Source organism: Natator depressus, chromosome 6 (assembly GCF_965152275.1).
Source record: "Natator depressus isolate rNatDep1 chromosome 6, rNatDep2.hap1, whole genome shotgun sequence".
NCBI lineage: Eukaryota > Metazoa > Chordata > Testudines > Cheloniidae > Natator > Natator depressus.
The window spans coordinates 40,553,194-40,579,026 of record NC_134239.1 but is presented as its reverse complement, the minus strand read 5'-3'; the positions used below and the strand labels follow the sequence as shown (position 1 = coordinate 40,579,026).

At 42.2% G+C, this 25,833-nt stretch overlaps 1 protein-coding gene across 1 annotated transcript in view; it reads right to left on the bottom strand.

Annotated features, from left to right (window-relative positions):
- Positions 1 to 25,833, bottom strand: part of CCDC73 (coiled-coil domain containing 73) — a 232,569-nt gene that overhangs the window by 142,945 nt on the left and 63,791 nt on the right. The window contains exons 5-7 of the mRNA XM_074956669.1: positions 19,904 to 19,964; positions 17,884 to 18,459; positions 12,132 to 12,332 (exon numbers count right to left, since the gene is read on the bottom strand). The gene's annotated coding sequence lies outside the window, so the exon portion shown is untranslated. The remainder of the gene's footprint in view (positions 1 to 12,131; positions 12,333 to 17,883; positions 18,460 to 19,903; positions 19,965 to 25,833) is intronic.

Sequence of the window (25,833 nt, the reverse complement as noted above, 5' to 3'; positions counted from 1 at the left end):
GGTCATCAACAATTACATAACTAAAAGACCCTACTCTCATGTCATAGTAGATAGAAAACTATTGAGTCCATCTTTAATCATGTTATGCCCTGATTTAAGACAAGATTTTGTGACTATAAAGTAAAATGAGGAGACCTGATACATGCTCCAGTTCCAATACCACAGTCACATAAGGCTCACTCTTTGGGCTAGATCCACAAAAGTACTTAGGTGCCTAACTACCTCTGTAGGCACCTAATGTCTAATGACTTTCCCAAAACCACTGCATAGCTGCCACCTAAACCAGTAGATGCCTAAATATTCCCTATGAACATGTGCAAAGCCACTTAAATCTTGGCGCTACCCCCAGCTTAACAAGTTGCTTGGAAGTTGGAGCCCAAGCTCACATTTAAGTCCCTGCAGGATTTTTAAACTAGGCATTCCACCCATTGCCTGCTGAATCAAGCCCTACTCAGGCATTCTCAAAGCATGCCTACTAAACCAGATCTCCAAAGAGGGGAATTTTACATGTGTGTATCCCAGATTCAGACTCCTACTTTGCCTGATTTGACACAGGGACTTGATCCCAGGTTTCCCTATCTCCTAGAAAAGTGCCCTAACCTCTTGGGAGGTGAAGACCTGGGTTCAGGTCTACTGGATATTCTAGGGTGGGTCTCTCTCGATCTCTCCTGTTGAAGCTGTTCCACTTTGTATAAATAATTAAATATGCTTTGGGCCACATGGACAGACTGACTCTTACAGCCTGGTGGTTCAGACATTTCCTATTCCAATGAAGATTTAATCATTTATACGAAGTGGAACAACTCCACCAAAAGAGAAAGAGAGAGACTCACCCACAAAATACCCAACAGCCTGGTGGTTAGGGCATTCTCCTGGGAGGTGGGAGACCCAGATTCCAATCGCTGCTCTGCCTGATTTTGAGCAGGGACTGGAACCCAGTCTCCCACCTCATAACAAAGTGCCTTAACTATTGGGCATAATGGAGGGGAAGGGGTCTCTCTCTCTGGTTTTCCCCAAAAAAGAGGTGAGGGAGAGGGTTCATGGCTCAGAGTCCCTAGGAGAGACAGGAGCATAAAAGCCCATATCAATGGAAGTTAGCCACCTAAGTATCTTTATGAATCTAAGCCCTAAGTCCCACTGCTTTCCTCTGCATTTTGCTCCTCGCTAGCTTAGATTGCTCCCCAAACAACTTGCTCCCCTCTGAGGGCACCTATCTTAGGCCCCTAACTGTCCTACCAGGCATTATATGGGGAACCTGGGTCCCTATCTCAGGCCTGAGGATTCCACTAGGCAGCAGGATGCCTAGGCACTGAAACGCTGAATGTTACAACATCTAAGTCCCTTTGTAGACCTAGCCCCCTGAGCTTTGGAATTCCACCAGCTTCAGACATGAGGATGCTAATCCAAATAGGAGAATCTTGTGTGGTATGTTTAGAGAAAAATTAATTCCTGTGAAAAATTTTGTACACAAAGAAAGTGATGGACTAATTTAGGGCCCAATCCTGCAAAGGCTGATGCATGTAAGTAACTTGAATCATGAAAGTAGCCTCACTTAAGTCAATGAGCAAAGTTATATGTGTTAGTCTATGCAGGATAGAGTCCAATTCCTTGTTCATCAAAAAAGCAATTTTGGGAATTATTTTGTCAGTGATTTTTTTTTTTAAAATCAACTTTACCATTTTTAAAGGATGGAAGAAAATGGACCTGAGGCATCCACTGGCTTTCCCTCACCCAACTGATCCCAGCAAAGGCACTTGACAAGGAAAGCTTCACATCCCGAAGGCAGCAAGTCAAGATAAAAGCTTTTCCAAGTGGAAGCTCAGAAATTTCACTCATCCCTCCATTGTGAGGTACCAATTTCTTATGTATAATCTGCACTCATTCTGCAGGGAGGTCAGGCAAGCCTACTTTGAGACTGCCACAAAATGCTCTGTAAGAAACCACTGGAAACTGCAAAGGTATGATGCATATTATACCCTACTCCCTCTCCTCATTCACCAGGCTGAGTGTGATACTTGTGTGACCCTCCGCACCAGTCAGAGGAATATGAGAACTTGACCATTTGCTCTATAATTTGTTTGAATAGATGATGCACAGCAAAAAGAAAAGCAAGCAAATTACTGACAGAAAACATCTGATGAAGTTTAAGTTAATAAATTCATATTATATTAAATTATTAAAACATGTTTTTAAAGATTGAAAATCATCAGATGTATACTGGAATGACAAATTAAATGTCTACTATAAACATCTCAAATTAATACAACTGTTTAGAAGCCATAAAAACCACAAGATAAACAATACTGCGTGTCGTTTGGTATGATAATACAGAAATTGTTTCTTGTGCAATAAAAAATGTCCCTAAAGAAATGTATTCTCCTTCTATTCTTGGCCACAAACATGCTTGTCATAGAGTTGAGTAAAAAATGTGCATCTTTAAGACAACATTATAAATATGAAAAAAATAAAAATGATAAAGAATGATTAAATTAAGAATGATTAAAATCCCCACTTTGAAGCATTCACTGCACTTGCTTTTCTATTATGTTTTTATGTTTAACAAATATAACATGATAAAATGACGTTTTTTAAAACACACATTATTAAATCTGTTTATTAAAACACACTTATAAAAACCTTTATGGCACTTAAATCTGAACATTTATTAAAAATTACATCTTAAATACCCTACACTAGAAAGTAAGTTAGCCTATGAGCTTGGTAGGGGTCAGGGTAATAACACAGAATGGACAAATTACACTGTCATTCCACTTAAATTATTTAAGTTATTTAATTTGACCTGTAGATAGTCTCTTGTCTTCTCATCATGCCTGACTTTTAAGTGGGAGGTCTTCATTCATGATGATCCTTTAATGGAAGCAAAGCTTTCTCCATTTAACCCATAGTGTTATCAATCATGTACAGGGATAAATGAGCCTGTAAGATTTTGCCAGTATCACAAATGACACTGTGACCGGAGGCCAACATCTTTATTTGCTTCTCCAGTGATTCACTTCAGCAGATATTAAGCAATTTTATAATCCATGAAAGGCAAAATTAAAGGACACCATCCATAAAACAGAATAATTCCTATCAGCAACAAAGTGATGTCTGTATTATCTTATAAATTATATGGCCATACAGTGTGGTAATGTAATGAAGTAAAGATGGTAATAATCAAATGCCTAGGGCAAACGCTAATATGCATTTAATCACACAGCATGAAGCCATTTGTCACTACACTTGAATGCATGTGTACATAAAATACGAGTCACGTCTTTATTGTTATAGTATAACAGCATTAATTTCACACTATCATTTTACCACAACTGGTAGGTTTTGATATTAGATAAAACTTCTGAACATTACAATTGATAAAAATATCTTTTAAAAGAAATAATGATTTAAAAGTATAAATTTTCTTTTTTTAAACTTAACAGATTTGTCTGAAAAACTTCTGCTTTTTTAAAATATTACAGTAACATTTTTATACAAGAAACTAGATACTTTTAGTTATGCCCTGTATGGCTTTTCATGACACTTCTGTGCAAGCTGAATCAATTATTAAATAAGTAGTACCCCTTCATACATAATTATGCTTATTTATTTGGTTGCTGGTGAGTATAAGCTCACTGAGAAAAGCCATGTAAGGTATTTGCCCTAAGGAAACTGGATCTTTGTATGAAAAATGCTTGTAAATGTTATATCCCAGTGAAGTGTGCGCAGGTTTAGCAACCAATCCTGCTTTAACTGAAATAAAGAAATACAGCTGTTAAGGGGGAAAGTTTTCCCAGATTTACCTGTTCCAAACTAATAGCTTCCAACCCCAGGGTTGCCCACAGGAACATGGCTACCCCATGTTCCTGTGTTATAGCTACAACTGTGGAAAATATTGAGTCCATCACCAATGGGGGCACTTGGGGAATTAGCCTCCTGGGCAGGGTGAAACAGCAAGCAGGCTGCAGCCCCTGGACAAGGCAAGGTAAGCAAAGAGTCTATAGGTCTTACTTCCCTCTGGGCTGGGACGTACAGCAGGCAGCAACCTCCTCAATGGGTGGCGGCTTGGCTTCCCCCGTGGTCTCTGCAGTCAGTGAGTCGCCTGGAGCGTAGTCAGGGACTTCGGGCTTTACCGCCAGGAGCATCATGGGTACCTCCGCAGGAACCGACGGTGTACATTCTTCCTCCTCCTTCACCCACCCCAATTGAGCTGACTGCCTCCTTTTATCTGGACCAGTGCAGGGTTGGTACACCCCATCATATGTTCTTATATTCTATTTTTAATTAAAATAGACACGGTGAGGTAGAGTGGCTATTTGCTTTCCAGTGGCCGGACCAGCGAGGGAGAGGGTGCCCCAAGTAAAAGACTGTATGTACACAGGGATAGTCCGAGAAACCTCCATAGAGATTGTAGAACTGATCAGTGTTTTTAATTGTTCACTTTATTAATATAACTTCATAAGCAAAGTTTTATGAATGAAACAACATTCATTCATAAAACCGATTACCCCAATAACTGGCTAATCGAGTTTCACTTTCAATCCAATTGCTGCTTAAATCACTGAAACTTATACTGTTTCAACATTGTAACTTCTGCTCACTGTTTGTCATTCCTTACACTTTTCCATATTGTAACTCAAACTCCATTTTAACTTGTCCCAAACTCCATTTTAAAACGCTCTCTTCATTTTGTAAAAGCTTGCTGCAACCTTCATTTTTGCAAAACCCTGCTGTAATCTTATTAGTTTAGTTTAGATGTGCGAATGAGGTATGTATGGATGATGGAATTTACCTCCAGCCCCAGCCTGTCCTGATGAAATAAAGTGTAAACACCCAACGGCTGAAGATGCAGACAACAGCCTTGACAAAGTAAGGGGAGTCCACCCTCAAAAGAAAAGAACAAAAGTACAATTGAAGAAACATCAAAGCCAGGTCCTAGGCTGAAAGTCATGTCTGCAATTGATGGGTGATCAATCACACCGGACCCAGAGGCAGCGTGACACAGCAAGACCTATAGACTCTGGATTCAAACTAAAGCCGATAAAAAGGATGGGTGAGATGGAAGACTTTGAAGGGTAACATTCTGCTGCCAACATGGAAAGGCATCGGTGCATGCCCAACAGAAACCCAGCTCTTCCTTGTGCCCAGCTTTCTTGGCCAGTTAGCCGCCACAAGCTACGAACCCAAGCCACGAACTCAAGCTAGATTCAGGACTGGTAACTATACAGCAGCTGCAGAACCTGTGTGTGTGTATGAACAAATGTATGAATGAATATGAAACTGGATGAAATGTTATAGCTATAACTGACTGCCTACTATGATTCTTTTTGTATTCACAATAAATGTGACATTTTGTCTTATCCCTTTTAGTAAGATCCTGCTGGTTTTTATTTTATTGGTATAACAAGATCTCTAGGAAACTTTCGTGGAGGTACTCTGCAATCTGTTGCAGAAGGTTTCTCGAGAGGGCTGCTTTATTTCTTCCACCGTGATAGGACATTTTCCCATGCTATTCCAGCATTAATTCAGCTGGCATCATCGCAGTACACAACATAGCAGAATAAGGACCCAGTCTGCACCCAGATGCTTGTGGCATCTGTTCCTTGCCGCCTCGGTTACCCTCAGGAGAGTGATATCAGCTAGGATCACCTAGGGGAGGCAGTGGTAGTTCATTTCAACTGCTTGGACTGCAAACAATACTGCATGTGCTCTCTCCCTTTGCGATTTTACGTCCCTTCACCCAGGGTTTCCAAAACATGGCTGTAGTTTGGATGGCAGGGGTCGGCATTGACCGTAGTAGTTTCAAGCCTCCGGTGAAGGCTAGCAAAAGCAGCCCCAGGGAAAATAGGGGAAAGGTTAGGGTTAGGGTCCGGCACTCATGCATCAGGGCCATACTCACCATGGCTGGGACAGCAAACTGGTTCAATAAATACCTTGTGTAAATCTGCCTTAAATGTCCATGAAATAAGGGGAGTTATTTTTATACAGCAACTCTGCACTAGACCCTAGGTCTGCACGGACAGTGGTTGCTTTGTGCTTTCCACGGCTTACAGCTGAAAGTGTAGCCTTTGGCTCTTCTTCCACACCAGTAGAGAGGCTCTCCCAGACAAGACAAAGGAGAAAGAGAATGCATGATGTTGTTTCATTCTGGCAACCAGGTCTTGCATTTCTTTGATGCACTGTTTGCATTTTGCATGCATGCCTGTCTTACCCACAAGTAGAGGAACTTCATTAAAATATTCCCAAACTGGGTCTCTTTTACAGCCTGCTGCCATTATAGGTTTTCCCTTCTAGTGAGAGAATGGTATGGTAGATCTCAAATCAATGAAGCCTACACTCAGAAAGACCTAAAGACTTCTGGAATATGCTTCTCAAACAGTTTCACTTTTGTTTCTCCTGCCTGTCCCTCTCTTCTCACATTTATCTCCAGATTTCTTCTGCTTGTCCAGATCTATTCCGCCCCCAACAATCTTCTATTCATTGAACTTTTTGAAACTTTGCCCTTTTAGAGAGAGGTAAGGGATTGACTCTGTGTACACAAATTTGCAGAGGGACAATTGGGTTGAGGTCTGTTATTTCTCAACTCTATATATTAATTTATTTAAAAACATTTTTGCTGTTAACAAGCATGTTATCTCTAGAGAGACAAATCCACAATTTGAGAACTGCAAAACTAAGCATCTCTGATGGTATCTTCTAGACTGAGCACTGAGTCCCATGGGGTAGATAGAAAGATTAACCTAAATAATCTATACAGAAGCCCCTGGAACCCCATAAAATTGGGTCCCTAATCCATGAACTATTAGAACTCATTTACAAAACTTTTCTTAAACATTACATGAATATATTGTCTCATACTATAGAAATAGAATTGATAATCCCTATTCCATGATGAGATATCTTTGAGCTATAATGTATCTTTAGATAGGCTTTTTCCTCAAAAAGCATTTTATCAAAAAAAAATCCAATTTCAATTAAAAAAATCTGAATTTTTTTTTAAATCATTGATTTTTATCAACCCTAGACTTGAGGAGAAATAAACTAGGCTACCTACAGGTGACACTGTGCTTTTCTCTCTTGGAGATCCTGGAGAATAATTTGGAGTAAGGAGAGGTTACATATATGTACAGGAACTGGAGTTCTTCAGACGTTTTTTCTCTATGGGTGCTTCACATAAGGATACATGCACTTCTATGTGTTTTTGATTAGAGATTTTTGTCAGCAGAGCCTGCAGGTACATACCTGCACCATACAAATCCTCATGCTCTGGTACAAGAATATATAATGGCTTTCAACTGCCTACCTGAGAGACCACCTCTCTTCCTCTTCAAGAAGTTCCCTTTAATAGTTTGAGTTCTTATGAAATCTTTTGAGAACTAGTTAACCTAGAAATCCAGATCTTAATTAAAACTTTCTCATAATTTTTTCTATCACATAAGCAAATTTCATACATCTACTGAACACTAAAATGTATTTACAATACATAACTCCAGAAACACTAATAACTCCAGAAACACTAATTTTCCTTTAATATAGTGTAGTGTATCTAAAGGTCAAGAATATGGTAGGAACACAATTACAACTTGGAAAGGGCTTTTCAAGCATACATAAAAAGGATTGTGAAAAATTTAACGAAATTATTTTAACCCATTCCAAAACAAAAAATAGAAATATAAAACTCTCAGTTTTATCAAATTTTTTTAATTGTATAGGGGACCTATAACATATTGATGTGAGATGATTTAATCCTTCCCCCCACCTATCAACCCCAATATTTTTTTAATTTATTTCAGTCTTTTGAGCTATTGAGAATAAGTGGAGCACTTCTACTCACATTTTATAGAACTAGAAATATCTACTAAGATCTTTTTACAGAAACCTGATCAAAATACATCTACTTGTTTTTTATCCATAGAATGATACCAAAGCTTTCAGTGTTTGTTTTATACACTATACTGCCACCTAGTTGACACCATACTAAACAATGCTGCCTTCCTGTAGTTCTAATTAGGAACTCTGAGCCATATTATAAACCCTATCTGGAAATACTTTTTGGGAGACAACTATGGGGTCAGACGCAATGCGAGGGTGACCTCACAGAACCTGTTTTCCCATCAGGGGAAGGAGATTTAGTGGCACAAAAGTAGCACCAGGTGCAGACTTAGGAACATGAATGGAATGACTGGATCCTCTGTTATTAGGGCAGGCTTGGGGCCTGATTTGCATCTTGTGCTGTCACTTACACCTGTGCTAAATGAGTACATTTTGGATGTAAAATGATACTATTCTGATTTGATATTGTTTTACATCCACTTGGCACTCCACTTTGCGGGCAAAGCTATAGATCATTGGTTCCCAAACTGGGGGGTGCACCCTCTGGGGGGCATGAAGAAATTCCAAGGGGGGTGCGAGGCTGTCTGGCCCTTAAGCTCCCGGCCAAGGAGGCTAGCCCCCGACCCCTCCCCTCCTGTCCACTCTCCCCTGCAGCTACACCACTGCGTGGGCAGCATAGCTTGCGCCCACTCACCTCCCAGGCTTTCCACTAAGCCAGTCCTGCCTCTCTGAGCAGCCTGGGAAGGGGGCGGGGAGCAGAGCATTGGATAAGGGGCAGAAGGTCCCAGGGGGGCAGTCAGGGGACGGGGGGGGGCAGTCAGGAGACAGGGAGCAGGGGGGTTGGATAGGTGTGGGAGTCCCAGGGGGCCTGTCAGGGGCTGGGGGTGTGGATGGGGTCAGGGCAGTCAGGAGACAGGGAGCTGGGGAGGTTGGATAGGGGGTGGGGTCCTTGGAGGGGGCGGTCAGGGAACAAGGATCGGGGAGGTTGGATGATGGTAAAGGAGAGGTGGGGGGTGTGAGGATTTATCGAAAATTAAAAAGGGGGCATGATGCCGAAAAGTTTGGGAACTACTGCAATAGATGATGAGAGTAAAGCAGTGGCGAATCAGAGCTCCAGTTTCTATTTTCACTCAGAATCCAAAATTGTTAAATCCCCAAAACCCAATTTATACAAAATTTCCCCTCATGGCCAGCAGCCTTCTTACCGCAACCTGTTTGCTGATGATTTTGCATCACTGGCCAATCCATATGCTTATGGCTCAGGCTTTCAGTGCTATCAAATATAATTTGGCCATTATGTTCCTATCAGTGGATGCTTTAGCCTCTACCACTACCTCCAGTTAGAAGCCAGCAAAGTTCTTCCACCCATGTTGTATGCAACCTTAAAAGATTGCTCCTTGGTGCAGCACAAAAAGCTAGAGGCTACTTCTGACTTAACCCTATGTAATACATGGGACTTTGAACAATGAATAACCATGATTCAGCCAGTAAACATCAGTGATCACAATCACCATATGACTAAGTTTAATATTCTCAACAAACAGCATCATACTGCAATCTAACACTGACATTAAACTTTGAAAAAAGGAACAACTCAAGAAGACCATAAAGTAAAAAATTAGATAATTAAATCTTTAGATTCATCATGGAAGCCACTTATGTATACCATAATATACCGGTTATAAAAAAAACAGTATGGTTAAATGACAAAGTTCAAGAGGCTTTTCTAGCCAAACAGGTATTGTTCAAAAATGCAGATCCAGCCCAATTTAGGCAAAAAGGAATATAAACTATGGCAAGAAATCAACAAATTGAAATTAGGAAGAATTTTTTGAATTTTGAAAAGCAATTAGCTCAAAACATAGAAACAAATAAAGGAACCAAGATTTTCAGATATGGGTACCTAATGTTAGGCTCCTATATGCATATTTAGGCACACGAATAAGTGGCTAATTTTCAAAAGTGCTGGTAACTTATCAGCTTCCATTGACTTGAGATCAATTGATACCTACTCATAGCACTGAGGGAAGGAGAGAGGTGAACTGTAATGAACAGGTTACAGCTCCCAGATTCTAAGGTTGGATCTATGCCACTCTGAGTCCTGACTCAAGTTAACAGTGTAAAAGAGCTGCTCTAAGTGACACAAACTGGCAGGAATGCAATTAGATTCTCAAGCCCTAAAATAATAGAATCTGAACACTATGGAATCATTCACACTGTTAGTAAATGTTCAAATCAGTGCACAGGTAGTTACACACACAGCTGAAGTTATTAAAAACTTAATTTGTGTATATAACCTTTTTGATACATCACTTAACATGTATCCTTTAGTCTTATTAATCAGAGGAAGCATCATTTGTTACCAAAGCACCATTCTTTCTTAGCCTCTAATACAAATTATGATGTGCTGCAGAAAGAACTTCTTATATGCAAATCTCACTAAGGAATCAATACAGCCTAAATTTGCTCCTGCTACTAGCTACTACAGACTCAGTGAAATATTTTCTAAGAAATATCATGCTAAAGGTACAATATAATGCAAAACCCATTAACTAAGGCTTAAGAGAAAACACAAAAGAGGTGTAAGAAATTCAATAAGCAAGCATCTTAAAACTAATTCTCAATATAAATATATGTAAAGACTTTTAAAATTAGAACTATATTTTTACATTTTTGTTCTCGACACAAATAAGAGACAATATAAGAGGGACAAATAAGAAAAAAAACAAGATATTTCACTTTACAATAAATTGTTATTCTCTTACTAAACACGTCAGACATGTGCAATGCAATAAGACAATTATTTGTGTGTCAATAATAGCTTTATTTTGTTGGAATCCACTGTCGTGTTAAAAGGCAACAATGTACATCATCCATTGATTGATGCAGTAGAAGGTAGATTTCCTATCTCACATCACCATAAACTTTACTACTGGCTACATTCACCAGTTATTCTCCCAGCTGAAGCAATTATTAGTGTGGTCATTGTAATATATAATCAGTTTCAGGGATCACTATGGAAATGAAAAGCTTAACGCAAAAAAAGTCACTCAATTTGTTTGCCACGGTCCTTGAATCATAAAATGCTATAGTAGCGTGTGTCTAATATACAACAAACTAATACATGGCAAGGAAATTATTACAGTAGTACTCAGAGGATTAAGGGATAGATAGAAGAATGAAATACAGGATCAAGAAAAGAAAGGGGGAGTAGAAAATGTCTCATTCTGCCAAGATCTATGTATGGGAGACTGATCTTGACCATAGAGCACAGACAGGAAGCAAAGGCATGAATGGACTTCTACATATTTATTGTTTGGGGCTCAATTATTGCTTTGTGCAGATGCTAAGAGGCTATTAGCACATTTTAGCAATGTAAATATTCTAAACTTTATGTGTATGAATCCATTCAAAGTTAAAGACTATACCTTACAGGTTGGATGGAAAAAACAACAAAAGGACACAGGAAACTGGAAACGTTGGATTGAATTGGGCGAAGTTGCTCTCTGAAGCTCTTTGAGAACAGTAATCTTGTCAAGTTCAGTTCCCTATTACTTTACCAGAGTGGGAAGACTGAGGAGGCAATAACATATGCCTGTGTCATAAACAGGTTCACAATCCCTGGCGGCGGTGGGTTGGTTTGTTAAAAGCTGGAGGAATTTTAACAAAGCTGCAGCCCCCATTTGGCTAGCTGGAGTCTTTTCGTTGCTGGGGCGGCGTGGTGGGGAAGTTAAGTTTTACAACCTTCACAGGGGGGAGGTATTTAAACCCCTCGCTCTTGTCAGTGCCTGTTTAAAGAGCAGCCAGACCAATAAAGCATCGGGCTTCTATCTCCGCTTTGCCCAGCCACGGCCTGCAATCAGGGCACTCAAAACACCCGTGCGCCGGGCAGGGGCCGCCCGCCGGCCGATGAAGAGACCAGGCCCCAGCAACGCCAGTCAGGAGAGCTGCCGGATCGGGGCGGTCGGACACCGCCGGCGTTTCGGACGTCCCTGTTCATCCTACAGGCAACGAGCTCGGAGGAGGCTCGTCAACAACGAACCCCACGAGCGGAGCCCCGCAGCCCCCGCCTCCCGCAGACTCCCCGCTTAGTGCCCCAGCCCCGCCGCTCGACTCCCCCCCCCCCCCCCCATGTTTCAAAAAAATAAATAAATAAATAAATCAACGCGCTCGCATTGAAACCCTGAAGAAAAATAACCTCGCCCCGCCCCAGCGCGGCGTAACACGGGGGAGGCGGGGGAAGTAGCGGAAAGAGGAGAGAGCCAAAGGAGAAGGGCCCCGGGTCATCGCCCCCCATTTACCCGCACGCTGAGCCACCACCGCCGCGGAGCCGCCTCCTTCCCGCCAGTTCCAACCGTCGGTTCCTCCTCGCGGGGAGCCAGGTGCGAGTCTAGGCGGAGGGTCTGCAGAGCCGTAACCCAGCCTCCTTCGAAGGCTGGTTCCTGGGGCTCTGGTTGCTGTTACACGCCCTCCATTCCGCGGGTGCCGCCTCGTGCGTATGTCTAAAATCATTAGAAATAAAAAGAAAAAGAAAAGCTGCAGCAAGGCAGGTGCTGGCACCACCCGCAAATTGCATCAACTTTGCCCTTTGGTGGTGGCGTGAGTCCCAAACAGCTGCGCTGGTTGCACTAGTGCTGTCATTGGCTTCTCACTAAAACCAGGGCAGGTGAGTGAGAGAAATGTGAGGAGCTTGTTAGGCCAGATTCATAGCAACAATAGGGAAGGGAGATAAGACAAGAATTTGTTAGATGAGGCCTGGTCGAGGCTTAATGTTTAGAGCAGAATAGCTACGGGGGGGGGGGGCGACAAAAAATCCACACAGCCTGAGCGCTGCAGTTCAGCTGATCTAACCCCTGCTGTATTCAGCCTGTTGGGATCCTGGAAGAATGCTAGCTAGGCTGGTCTGGAAAGTTGCATGACTCATGCCTCTTTCGGAACACCGGCCTGTTCAGGAAGCTGCAAGCAGGGACTTTCTTCCCGGACCACAAAATCACTGTAGGGGAAGACGAAATGCCCATGGTGATCCTGGGAGACCCCGACTTCCCCTTAATGCCGTGGCTTATGAAGCCATACATGGGGCAAGGAGCAGTTCAACAAAGGCTGAGCAAGTGCAGAATGGCCGTTGAGTGCGCTTTTGGCTGTTTAAAGGCCCGCTGGTACTGCCTATATGGGAGGCTGGACCTGGCTGATGACAATATTCCTATGCTTATAGCCGCGTGCTGTACGCTCCCTAATATTTGTGAAGGGAAGGGTGAAAGCCTCACTCAGGGCTGGACCGCTGAGGCTCAATGTCTGGAGGCTGAATTTCAACAGCCAGAGACCAGGGCTACTAGAGGGCGCAGCATGGGGCCATAAGGATCAGGGATGCCTTGAGGCAGCAATTTGAAGCTGAAAACCATTAATATTTGTTGCTATGCTCAGAAGTGCAGTGTTTGTAATGCTAAGAGGTGATTGTGATTGGTGCAGATGATGCACTATTAAGGTGTAAGAAAATTGCCTGTTGCTTTGCAGGGCTCTGTTTGCTTTCAATTAATGGAATAAAGATTGCTTTCAAACCAAAACAATTCTTTTATTAAAAAACAACAACTGGAGGAGAAAGTCAAACAAAAAAAACCACATCAGCACTATAGGTGATGGGGGAAGGGAGGGTCCCAGGAGGAGGTGCGGTCCAGGACCGTTAAAGTTTGTGTATGTCTAGGGATCATGTCCAACCTTCTCCTTTGGAGTACAGTGCAGCGGGTGCTGTACTTCAGCAGGGCTAAACTACAGAGGGACAGGTGTTGAGTGCAATGGGTACTGAGAGTCCGCAGGGCTGGACTGTGATGGGGCAGGAGTGGAATGCAGTGGGTACAGACTGGAGCCAGGAGGTTAAGTGTGTTGGCTGTGTCTGGGGGGTGCATGGGAAAGAGTTTTGTGACAGCAGCTGCAGGGGAGAGTGGGCGTGGAGCTGCTCAGTTTGCAGTGCTAGTGGTGCCTGGAGCATGTCCGCTTGGTGCTCCATAACATTTAAGAGCCGCTCCATTGCTTCATTCTGGCACACCACATTCTCCTTTTGGTCCTTCTTCTTGCTGTCCCGCCACTCCTTAAATTCTTGGTTTTTTGGCCACGGAGTGCATCGTGACCTCACACAGAAAGTCCTCTTTAGTTCTTCATGGCCACTTTCTAATTCTGCGCAGCCATTCAGCCGGCAATAACAAAGAGGGAGGCTGGGCTCCCAAGGTCATATCTCTGAAGCCAAAATGCAACATTTTTCAGAAGCAGTATTGTTTGCAACATAGAGACCACTTATTTAAAACACAGCCACTATTTACATACTTGTCACTAACTGGCTGAACCCAGGGAAGCACACATGAGCCACAAGACCCCCAAAATGGTGAGAAACCACAAGGGAAATCAGTGTTCCAGGACCATCATGTACACTGGGCACGGGGCTCTTGGGGAGAGCCAGCGCTGTAGGGGGGGGCCCTTACAATCATTCCTGTCCCCACATTTTCTACAGGCTGTGTTCATTATGGAAGATACCTTGCTGCTGAGGGAGGGTCTTCTCCAAGACTGCGGCTTCCACCCTGGCCCTTATGAGGCTCACTTGTGTGCAGCAATGGTGTCCCCCCAACCTCTCCGTGACAGTAGAGTGATGCGGGAAAGTTACCATTAATGGGGCAAGAAACAAAGCAGCTCTGACAAAGAACCTGCGGCAGCAGATTTCCCAGTATCTCCATGAGAGTTTCCTGGAGATCTCTGAGGTAAATTCCCATGAAGTGAGGGAGACAATCAACAGCCTATTCTGCCGCTCAGACTATGTATGTGGTGGTACGTGCATCATACAGATACAAGCCTGCTTTCTGCAACCTCCTGCCCCCAACAACTCGCTTCAGCGATTCTCAGAATCAAAGCCACTTGCTAGGGGCCTCCTCTCTTGCTTGTGTTTCACCAAGATCTGATAGCTGTGACTGGCTAGCCTCCTCCGGGGTAGAGAAGAGCTCTGGGCTGCATGCATCTCTGCCCTCCGAGTCATCCTCTGCCTCTGGGTCCCCTTCCCCCTCCACATCCTCATCCAAGATTTCCTCCTCCTGGCTCATTCCACTCTCGACTGGCACGCGAGCCACCAAAGTATCCACAGTGGCCTTCACAGTGGAGGTGAAGTCATTGAGTATCACGTCCAGCTCTTTGTAGAACTGGCAGCTTGTGGGTGCAGCACTGGAGCGGCGGTTTGCCTCCTGCGCCTTGTGGTAGGCGTTCCACAGCTCCTTCACTTTGACCCTGCACTGCAGCGTGTCCCGGTCATCGCCCCTTTTTGTCATGTATCGTGAAATCTGTCCGTAGGTATCACAATTCCTAGGGCTGGAGCGCAGCTGGGACTGGTCAGCCTCTTCTCCCCAAATACTGATGAGGTCCAGCAGTTTGGCATTGCTCCAAGCGAGGGATCGCCTGGTGCGTGGAGCAGGCATGCTCACCTGGAAAGATGCGCTGAGACCACTCCACACATCACCAAGCAAACAGGAAGGGAACTTTCAAAATTCCAAAGGAATTTATGGGGTGGGGATGACGGTTGGTCACCTAAGGGCAGGGCAGTAGAGTTCAAACTGATGACCAGAGAGGCGAGAACAGACATTGTGGGACACCTCTTAGAGGCCAATCGCAGTGTTGTAATCGACCATGGTGTCTACACTGGCACTGTGGCACTGTAACTGCGCAGGTTCTATGCGCTAAGTGGCTTGGCAGTGTGTACACCTCAGGAGTTACAACGCAGAAAGCTGCTTTACTATGCAGAAACTTGCCAAGGTAGATAAGGCCTTAGTGTAGACATGGCCTGAGGTTAGCACTTTAAATCTACACATATTAACAACTAGCTTTCAACATTTTCTGTAGAACATAGAAAGCAATCACTGTCCAACATTTTTGGAAGTGGAAAATGAGGGTTTTCACACCATTCACTCTTGGGCATTGCAAACATGGAACAGAAAAAAAAAATCACAATAATATCATTTTAGCTTTCCTAAACAGTTTGCAAAATACTGGTCCAGAGTGTTTTTCTTTGTATTTGTGTTGTTCCTTTTCTTTATCTGCTGTAACAAAGCTTCATTTTGTTAAAGGAAAATTCAAGATAATCCAGAAAGAAAATGTAGGTATTTAGAAATAAATAATAGCAGCAATATTTTGGAGTGGATTTTAATTTCACTTGAAATAATTACTAAGTATCAGAACACATTATGCATGCATCATCAGACAGTGAATACGTGCACATAGGTAGTTGTTGAACTTCAGAAAAGGTAGGCTTTGCCTGCTATTATTTGGAAAAAATTATGGTGTGAAATCCTATCTCTCTGGAAGTCAGCCAAAATTCCCATTGAGTTCATTGGGACCAGGATTTCACACCTAGACTCTCAAACATTTTATTCTAATAACTTGCTTAAAAAATCTATGTTTTCAATTATGTTGTTTTTGAACTTTACATGAAATCCCTAATATTCGAGAGTTAATTATGAAAAGACAATTTGTTAATTCTGTTTTTTTTAAAACCTAGGTTCTGTTTGGACTCAGACGTTTTCAAAATTACCCTGCCAACATTGGGTAGTAAGAACAGTGAGACTGAGAGCATACCCACATTTAGCAAAGATGGCTGCTGTCCCCGTTCTCCTTCTCCTCACAGTGCTCCTCTCAGTGGCAGATTAGCCACTGGGCCAATGAGGCTTGGCCCCAACCTGCTCTGCCTGCCCAGAGCTTCTGCTGGGGAGTGGGGTCGGGGTGCAGGGGCTTGCCCTGCTCTGCTCACCTGGCGCTCCTGCCAAGGAGCAGGGCATAGGGGCTTCCCTCGCTCCCTGACAGGAGTGCCAGGGGGAACTGCAGGCAGAAGGGGTGGGGTGGGGCCCCAACTTGCTCTGACCCAGGGCTCCACAAACCCCTAATCCACCTCTCTCTCCTCTCCACCTCCTGATAATAGAGAGACTACGGTCATCTTCCTAAAGCTTGACATCACTCCTTTTGGGAACAATGGGACATGCTGACCATTTTGGAAGAGGGCATATTTTTGTTTCTCTTAAGTTCTTTGTGGAATTCTCTGTAGGAGAACATTATTCTTTAACCTGTGCTAAAACAGAAAATTTCCATTATGAAGAATAACTGGAAAAAATTACCAGTTAAACGTTAATCCCTTAAAAAAAATCGTGTACTTTATACACAAGATTTCATTGAGTTTTAATTATAAGGGAAGTTTGCATTATTCTGTTATTAATTTTCATTAGAGTCAAATAAAAATCTGACGAGTTTTAAATTTTTTAAAGGACCCATTTTTATTTAATTTTAACATCTAAACTAATTAATGAATTTACTTTCAAATTCTCAAAATTCATTCTATATGCAAAGAATTAATGCTATTTTGGGGGGAGAATAAGCTGTATTTTTCATTTATAACAAAGAAATTGAACCCCTGCTTTGATTGCAGAATTAAAAACTTAACTATGGAGCCACAACTGATGCCTTAATTGGGGGATACTAAAAGCACAAATCATGGTTATACAAAAAATAAAATGTTTGCATGACAGAAATATATCATTTTTATATTTGTAACCCTTCTGCCCATCAGAGTTGGCAGCAACAAGGGCCGGGTTCAATATCTAGGGGATCCATTCCAATAACACAATGCAAACCGGCTCGAGCCCCCACCCAGTGACCTGGGACAAATATATACCACCCCCGCTGGGTGCCTCCAAGAGGCAATACTTCCCCTCTCTCAAGCACATAGTCTGAGTGTAGCAAAAAGCCTTTTAATAACAGAGAGAAACAATGTGGCATTATGTTGGGGAAACACCACCAACAGGATTCATAACACAACCCATGAGCAAAAAAAACCACCCCAAGCAAATTGGGGCATGCCCCTTTCCCTCGGGTTCTTGAGTCCCAGCACCCAAACGTCTCTTGAGTCCAGCAATCCACAAATCACCCAAAGTCCAAAAAGTCCAGCCCCAGAGTTCAAAAGTTCATCTGCATAGTGTTACTCCCCAGTCTGGCTAAAATGTGCCTGTGTGTGGGGAAAAGGGGCAAGGGGCACCTTACGTGTCCTGAAGCTGACTGCCCCACAGGGCTCTGCTCTGCTACGCTGTCTCACGAACGGCTCTGCTCCACCACGACCGGCTCCGCTCTCCACCGCTCGCCGTCTCACGAACAGCTCTGCTCAGCTCGCCGTCTCACAAACACACCGCTGTCTCACGAACGGCTCCACTCCACCATGACCGGCTCTGCTCTGCACCGCTCGCTGTCTCAAGAAAAGCTCTGCTCAGCTCGCCGTCTCATGAATGGCTCCGCTCTGCACAGCTCGCCGTCTCACGAACCGCTCTGCACAGCTCGCCGTCTCACGAACCGCTCTGCTCAGCTCGCCGTCTCACGAACACACCGCTGTCTCACAGACGGCTCCGCTCCACCACGACCGGCTCCACTCCGCACAGCTCGCCGTCTCACGAACAGTTCTGCTCAGCTCGCCGTCTCACGAACACACCGCTGCACTCTAGATCTTCCGGCTCCCCACTACTTGACACAGTGCTCAGTGATTTCAGCTCTCAGTGATTTCAGCTCATAGTAGTGGGGGCCTTAGTGCTGGTGCACCTTAAGGCCAAAGTGAATGCAGCACAGTACCTGTAGCAAGACTCTTAATAGACCCAAAATTAGCTCTGACATTCCACAGTGGAGAGAGACAGAGGTGCAATTGGTGCTTCAGGCCCTCACCAAGGGGCCCACACCACCAGGTACTAATACCTGTCTCAAGTCTCTCTCAATTCACACAGTTTTGGAACCCATGACCCTTGCCTAGCGAGTGCTGCTTAGTTGATGGTGAGTCCCTCCATCATAGCAAAAGGCCAAGTACAGTTCCAAGCACCGTTCCCATAATCAGGGTAATAACAATTTATTCTTCCTGCCCCAATAACAGAGACACTGGGGATCCCACAGCAGCCGAAGTGACCATTTGGGCAGCTATGGCCTCAGTCTAGGCGGGGTGGGTGTGCCTATGCAAATGAGATCAGCCCCTGAAGTTTTTTTTCCACAACTTGCCACACCTCACCACCAGATGTCAGGGTGGAGCTCATCCTGACACTGCTTACATATTAATTTTCATCCTTCTCAAACCCACCTTCCTTCTTCCATAATGTTCTGCATATAAAATTTAGAGTTTGAGCCTCCAACTGTTATAGAAGGTGTACTTGAGGAAGTATGGGCTGCAGGATCAGGGCCTTAAACTGGGAATCTCTTTGCTCATTTTTAATTTTTCTGTAACAGCTATGCACACAAATGGCACTATAGAAATAATTATACATAAAAATAATAAAAGTTTGGTTGCTGAATGCAGTCTTAATTTATAATTCCAGGTATTCCACAGTTAACAGATCTTGTTAACTCAAACTACAATATAAACAGAAGAAGACTTCCCGGTTGACAAAAGTTAAGAAGGTTGGGCTCCAGATTTCCAACTTTTCCTATATTTTTTAAAGTAAAGAATCTGTGACTAAAATTTTCCAGTCATTCAGATTTCAGTTTAACTCTAAGGGCTTGTCTCCACTTACCAGTGAATCGATGCTGCATAAGGTAAGTCGATGGGAGAGTTTCTCCCATCGACCCAGTGCAGTGTAGACACCACAATAAGTCGACCTAAGGTACATCGACTCCAGCTATGTTATTCACGTAGCTGGAGTTGCGTAATTTAGATCAACTTAACTCTGTAGTGTGGACCTGCCTCAATATTTGAACTGTTGGATATTTATCTCATATAACGTACTAAATTATTTGGATAGGTCCGACATATAGCTCCCTAACGCGATATTATAGCCTTTTTTCCAACTATTTCTATTACATAGTTTAAATAGGCACTATATTTTTTCATTTTTTTCAAACCTGCTCCACTATGTTATTTCAGCTAAAGGTCATATCTCCAAATAAATTTATCTCAGACTTCTAAGTTTCTTGCACAAAAATAACAGGAGTTGTGAACAATTTGACCTCTGGGAAATATACAACCCAATTTCAGCTAGGCATGCAGAACAAAGCAATAGCCAATAATGGATGAGTATAATGTCAAGTCACATACCTGAACCACTCAGATCCACAGTGTTGACTTCTTTATAAATATGATGCATGAAATACCATGTCTTTGACATGAAAAAAAGTGAGCAGAATTAGATCAATTAAAACCAAAAACAAAATTTTAGTATTTCATCAAATACTTTTGTATTTCTTCAGATGGATTATTTGTTAACATTATAGTACATTAAAAAGGAATATTTTTTAAAAATCTGAATGTAACAGTAATTGCAATATACAGTTACATGGAGACAATCCTTAATGTTTTCCAGTCCTTACTGTACTGCAGCCAGTACTGACTTCAGCATTGCCAGTTACTATCAATATAAGTAACAGCAGCCATGTCACTCTGTGGTCGGTTTTTAATGCATTATCAAGTTAGTCCTCATTGACCTTACCAGTTACTACAGCTGCATGCCCGGAGACATAGTGCTATCTATGCTAACTATCACAAATGGACCATGGTAAAAATATTCCTGAAAAATTCCTACTGTCAGTCCATATAAAGCTTTAAGCTATTTAGGAATCATGCATGATTGTTCAGAATTTTTTCTTCCCGCGTAGATGCTCATTAGGTGTCTTTACTGTCCTGGGGATTACTGATTGAAAACATGCAACTGGGGCCATATATATTCTGTTCATAAAGGTCTGTCATCACAGGTTTTCACTTTTCATTGTAATTGGCTTCTTACTTACATGAATATTAGTGTAGATGTTCAAATCCCCAGTCTTATGCATTTAGAGCCTGATCGTGCTCTAACTCCCATTGACTTCAACATGAACAGGACCAGATATTATAAGTGGATAAAGCTAAATATTGTTTGAACATTTAATGAACAGATAAAACAAAATGGCTTTTCAACATTAGTTTTGCAAGTTTCACTAAGGAGACAGTTTAGAGGAATTGAAATGGGACAGACCAAAGTTTCAGTAAAATGTGTAAATGCAAATAATACAATATTCAGAGAACAATTAAAACATATTTTAAAAAATAATTGTGGCTTCAAGGAGAATAACTCTAAGGTCAGTATATTATTCATGGCACACTGTTAGTGCTACAGGTACTTTATACAGATGTAGGAAGACAAATTTCATGCACTGAAGAGCTTACAAGTCTTGGCCCTGATTCAGGGCATATGATTAAATCCATCCCTATTCAGAAAAACAATTAAACAAATGCTAAATTTTTGTTATAAATATAGGTGTTCTCCTGTAATTCCTACATCAAACCCAGAACTTCTGGTGGAGCTAGGCCATGCCTTTTAGAAAGATATCCTGTGTTGACTGAAAGACTTCAAGTGATGGAGAATTCATCACATTTTTATGTAAGTTGTTCCAATGGCTAATTACCCTCCCTATAAAACATTTGTGCCTCATTTCTAGCCTGACTTTGTCTAGTTTCACCTTCCAGTCATATCTTGTTATGCCTTTATCTGCTAAATTAAAGAGCTCTGTATTATCAGAAAGCTTTGTCCCCACGGAGGTACTTATAGACTGTGAGCAAGTTACCTCCTAAACTCCTCTTGGATAAACTAAATAGATTGAGCTTCTTTAGTCTCTCAGTGTAATCGGCAATAAGCAAAGGGAGGAAGGGGGTGGGTTGTGATGAATAGTGTGTCTGAACAATAGGAGGTACTACACATCATGTTGGTGATGTGCTGGTGAGGTTAAGATTCTGACCTCACCAAATTGAAAGGAAAGTTTGAGAAATCTCTGCTCTGATAGAATTGCCCCTCTCTGCATACTCTCAACATATGGCATTTCTTCCAGACCTCAGTCATGCTTGTAGCTCTTTCTGAACTTTTTCCAGTCTTTCCACTGTCTTTTTTAAAGTATGGACACTGGAACTGGACACAGTAGTGAGCTCACTAATGCAATATACATAGTTGAATACTACCTCCCTACTCCTACATGATATTCTGCTGTGTATATAACAAAGGATTGTGATTGCTCTTATCTACAGCATTGCACTCAAATCTCATGTTCAGTTGGTTATTTATCATGACCCTGATATTCCTTTCAGAGTCACTTCTTTCTAAAATACAACCCCCCAACCCTGTAAGTGTGACTTACATTATTTGTTCTTAGATGTATGACCTAGCACTTTGCTATATTCAAACAGATGTTAAAGGGAAACCAGCTTACCAAGCGATCCAGGTCATCAGTAGTACCGACCTTTTTTAATCATTATTTACCACTCCACCAATTTGTGCATCATCTGCAAACTTTACTAGCAGTTATTTTGTATATTCTTCCAGATCATTGACAAAAATATTAAATACCATTGGGCCAAGAGCAGATACCATAGACCCTACTAGAAACACCCTATTGAAGGATGATTTCACATTTACAATTATTGTTTAGATATGGCAATTAGCCAGTTTTTAATCCATTTAATATGAGTTACATTGATTTTATATAGTGCTAATTTTTAATCAGTGTTGTGCAGCACTAAGTCACATGTCTTACCAAAGTCTATGATGTCATTAGTTACCTTTGTCAACCAAACTAGAAATCTCATTAAAAATACCACTTTTTTTTAACAAAACCAATTTTCTTTAAAAACCATGTTGATTAGTATTAACCATGCTACCACCCTTTAATTGTTTACAGATTGCATTCTATACCCAGCTCATCCCATTAACTCTTTTCAAATTGGCAAAGCATTAGCTTTTTTTCAGTCCTCTGGAACTTCCTCAGTATGCCATAGCTTTTGTTTGGATATTTTTATTCTATTATTTCTTTATTTGTTTTCTACCCACAGGGAGAACTCAGGTTCATAGCTGTCTTAGAAGTGCATTTTAGGGAAGGACTTGGAGGAAGAAAATATGGAAGCATGGTGGATCTGATCAGACCTCCATCAAGAAGGTTGCATAGAAGATGACATGGAAATAAGTGTGGGAAGAGGGGACAGTTAGTCATGCAACTTGGGCCAAGCACAGTGGGTGACTGTATGTGAAAATGAAGAATAGCATGAAGGTAGTCAGGAGCCCTTCTAGTTTAGCCGTTTGCAAACTCTCTTTCAAACTTCTGTTAAAGTTCATCCTGAACTCTAAAATAAGGCAGCAAAACTAGGTCAAGGTTTTTAGGGTGAGTGGGCCATCTCTTTGTCAGAAATTCCCGTAGCTTTTGTTGAATTGGACACGCTGAACAAGCAGCTTGAAATTGTTCTCTTGTAACTGCAGTGAGAGTGCTTGTAATAAGCACAACCACTACATCCTCATCCTTGGGTGGACCATATGGTGAAGGCAAAGGTAGGCGAGAAAAGCAATCAGCAACCACATTTTGGTTTCCAGGCTTATATTCCAGTTCATAATTGAAAAAGAGTAGTCTTGCAGACCATCGAGCAATATGGTATCCTGCTCTTTCCAGTCCTTTCGTGGTGAGCAACATCGTCAAAGGGCTGTGGTCTATGCGCAACTTGAACGTGCGGCCCCACAGGTAAGTTCTCCATTTTTCAGTAGCCCAGACACAAGCAAGTGCTTCTTTTTTGACTGTAGAATATTTTCTCTCAGCATTACTTAGTGTCCTTGAAGCAAATGCAACAGTCCTCTCTGTGTTGTCCTCATGCAGTTGTGTGAGAACAGCCCCAAGTCCACAATCAGAAGCATCAGTAGTTACAATAGTGGGCAATGCAGGACTGAATAGTGCAAGTACTGGACTATGTACAATCAAGTCTTTCACATTTCGAAACTAGCTTGTGCATCCGTTGTCCACACTAAGGTTGAACTTCTCTGTAGTAATTCCCGTAACGGTTCAATGACAGAAGCATAATTAGAAATGAATTTTGCATACCAGGAGGTAAGACCCAAGAAGGAATGTAAGGCTTGCAAATCTGTTGGAGGAGGAGCACTTGAAATTGCCAGGATATGATCTGGATCAGGTTTTAGTCCAGCCTGTGAAATTGTATGCCCCAGAAAAGAGAGTTCAGTTTGTCTAAATTTGCATTTGGACCTATTGAACTGGAGGCCTGCTGTGCTGATGCAGTTTAGTACAGACTGCAGGTTATTGTCATGCTTCTCAGAAGTATTTCCAAACACAAAAATATCATCCAGATAGCACTGAACTCCATGTTGATTCTTCAGAATCAATGACATCATTTTTTGAAAAGCACTTGGGGCAGATGTGAGACCGTATGGAACACGTTTAAAACGAAATAGTCCCTCGTGTAATAAATGCTGTGACGTCTCTGCTATCTTCATGCCCTGGTGGTACGCACTCTGCAAATCAAGAGTAGAAAACATCTTTGCTCCATGGAGTTCTGCAACTACTTCTTCTATGTGAGGAAGAGGATGGCTGTCAATCACAATAGCTTTATTTGGCTCCCTTAAGTCCACACAAAGGCGAATGCCTCCACCCTTCTTCTGCGTCACTACTATAGGTGAAACCCATTCCGAGGAGTCAATCTCTTCAATAATGTCCTTTTGAACAAGTTTTCTAAGTTCCTCTGAAACAGCTTCCCTGACTGAAAATGGTAAGCACCGTAACTTCTGTTGTACAGGCATCACATTGTTCCGCATTTTAACTTTATGCAGAAACCCAAAAGCACAGCCAAGTTCCTCCTCAACTTGGTGTTGGGTCCCAGCTGAAACTGGTGTATGTACCGCAAGAGTGCTTTGCTGAGGAAGATCAATTCATCCATTAACTACCCTGAGATTTAAAGCAGCCAATAAATCTCTGCCAAGGATAGGTGTGCCTTTGTGGACAATGTAGAACTCTGCAGTTACACAGCAATCACCAAAAGTAACTATTACTGGCAGGCAGCCATGTACTGGAATATGGTTTTTCAAATAGCACACCAAGTGAAGTTTGGGTTCAGTAAGAGGCACATCTTTAAAGTAATGCAAATAGATGGAATCAGGTAGTATAGATACTGCTGAGCCAGTGTCCAACATTAGCTGAATAGAGTGTGGTTTGCCTGAGGGTATGGCAGAAATGTCTACAGTGCACTTTATCTGTTCTGGAATATGTGCAGTAGTGATTTTGTCCACGCTCAGCACAGTAACATCTGGTATTGTAACTGCATGCACCTGTTGATTGAACTGGCATACTTGTGACATACTTTAGCAAAATGTCCAATCTTTTTGCAATGATTGCATTGCGCTACTTTTGCTGGACATCCTGTGTAGCTTGCGAGGTATTGTGGGGATCCACAGCAAAAACATGCTTTTACTGTATTTTGAATTTGCTGATTCAGTGGTTTTTCATTAGTTTTCCTTTTGCAATTGTAAAAAGAAAAGGAGTACTTGTGGCACCTTAGAGACTAACAAATTTATTTGAGCATAAGCTTTCGTGAGCTACAGCTCACTTCATCGGATGCATTCAGTGGCTCATGAAAGCTTATGCTCAAATAAATTTGTTAGTCTGTATTCACAAAAAGAAAAGGAGTACTTGTGGCACCTTAGAGACTAACAAATTTATTTGAGCATAAGCTTTCGTGAGCTACAGCTCACTTCATCGGATGCATTCAGTGGCTCATGAAAGCTTATGCTCAAATAAATTTGTTAGTCTCTAAGGTGCCACAAGTACTCCTTTTCTTTTTGTGAATACAGACTAACACGGCTGCTACTCTGAAACCTGTCATCTTGCAATTGTGTGTCTGCAGTGGTAGCGAACTTTTCTACAAAGGAGTCACAGCCTGGACTGTGCCTCCTGTATCCATGCTCATTATTTTGGCTTCAGCTGTAGCTGACTCAATCTGAGTAGCAATGGTTATTGCTTTTTCTACTATAAGTTGTGGTTCTAGAAGTAAGCGTTCTCTTTCATGAAGCATGGTTGTTTTCTCAATGAGCTGGTCTCTAATCATCTCACCTGCCATATTCCCAAAGTCACAAAAATCAGGGAAGCAATATACTGCATTATCGTTTCCCCTGGTTTCTGCTCACACTGGCGAAATCTGTAGCGATTAGCTACTACATTCACTTTTGGCACAAAAAA